Source organism: Limulus polyphemus, unplaced genomic scaffold (genome assembly GCF_000517525.1).
Source record: "Limulus polyphemus unplaced genomic scaffold, Limulus_polyphemus-2.1.2 Scaffold2993, whole genome shotgun sequence".
NCBI lineage: Eukaryota > Metazoa > Arthropoda > Merostomata > Xiphosura > Limulidae > Limulus > Limulus polyphemus.
In genome coordinates this window covers 134,610-136,460 of record NW_013668603.1, presented here as the reverse complement: position 1 = coordinate 136,460, position 1,851 = coordinate 134,610, and positions in this window count along the sequence as shown.

Here is a 1,851-nt window from a genome sequence, read left to right as displayed (position 1 = left end):
AAGAGTAGAGTTATTATAACATAATTTCATTATTTAATTAGTAGGTGCTCTCTATTAGATTGGAAGATGATTATATACATAATTCTATATTTATAATGAGGTGCTCTCTAATGATAGGAAGACGATTATATACATAATTTCATATTTTAATGAGGTACTCTCTAATGATTGGAAGATGATTATATACATAATTTCATATTTTAATGAGGTACTCTCTAATGATTGGAAGATGAGTATATACATAATTTCATATTTTAATGAGGTGTTCTCTAATGATTGGAAGATGATTATATTCAAGCATGTTTCTTTTACATTCGTTTTCACTACAAGTAGGAAATCTGATATTTTTAGCACACATTTCTTTGTTTTTCTAGTTACGTGTATTTAGACAACTACAAGAATTCTGAACTTGAGGATTTGGCCAATAAATTACTCCTTTTTGGGAGTCATTAGATTAGTCCAAACAATTATAAGTAATAAACAATAGCATTTTAATATATTTGTTTGTGATGTCTATAGGTTTAAGATTAACAAATGTATCTAAAACATATGTATAAAGATTTTTTGAAGAGGCCAAAATGCTATATTTCTCATTTAGCAATAATAAAACTCATTCCAGTTTAATCATGCGATATCACTATTATACATGCGCCCATTAGTTCGGCTTGTGCTTTTATAATACAAAAACTAATAACATATAAGGATGTTTGGATAGGCTGAAGTGTGAAAGTGTTTGCAAACAGTGAGTAATGGGTGTTAATACCCGTATTTTAATGATGCATATATATGAACCTGATTTAAGACTTTTGATGTATAATTCTAGTATTGATTAAGTGTACGAAAAAAAAATATATAATAAATATAAATAGAATATTACTTTTTTGTACGAATCATTGCTTACATTTTGTATGGTGAACATTATTTGATAAGTGTGTATCTGTTTCGTGAACTAAATATTGACATTCATATATTAAATATTTTTGTTCTGCCTATACGACAGAAGTTAATTAAGAGTAGCTATTTCTTATTACTCCGATTTGTAAAGCAAAGTGTATAAAGTATTTGTAAACCGAAATAGTACTGTAGCTCAGAGCCAATACCAAATAACCTGTAACCAGTTATACGAACATGTAAGGTGACTGTTGTTCAAGATTCCATGTGAAACTTACAAACACAAATGAACTGAAATCTAAATAGTGAGTTCCACGTGTTTCTTGTTATTATTTAGATTTCTATTTTAATTTCGTCTCTGAAATATACAATAATAATATTTGTAGATATGGTAATAAGTAAAATTATAAGTTTTCACTCTAAACGTACCTTATAATGTGTTATAACAAATAACACAGTCGAAATACCAATGTATTTATAAAATCATTTATTTACATACTTTTACACAAACCAGTCAGAAAAGACAATTGTGAAACTTAAAATGTAGTTTAAGTTCGATGTATTTGAACCAATTAGTCCAAATGAAATCCACATAAGGGCCCATCGGATTATACATCAGTTTTCAGCATATTTGGGAAACAGACTGTTAGAGCTAGTGGAGACATCTGGATGAAATGAAAATGTCAGAAATGATATTACTTGTAAAACTTGGATATTTCAAAACTATATCCCATTCTTGACTTGGTATATATATTATTCTCAAATTGGAAAACACAGTCAATGTCACTTTGTAAGATCAACTATAACTGTAATCAGTTATATATATTAAAAAAAAACACCAGCAATATATAAAATTTGAGGATATCACATTTGGGTATTTTATTAAAGCAAATATTGTTTCTTAAAGGTGTGCTTTGAGTTAAGTTAAATCTCCAATAATTTCTTCTTCAAAATATCCTA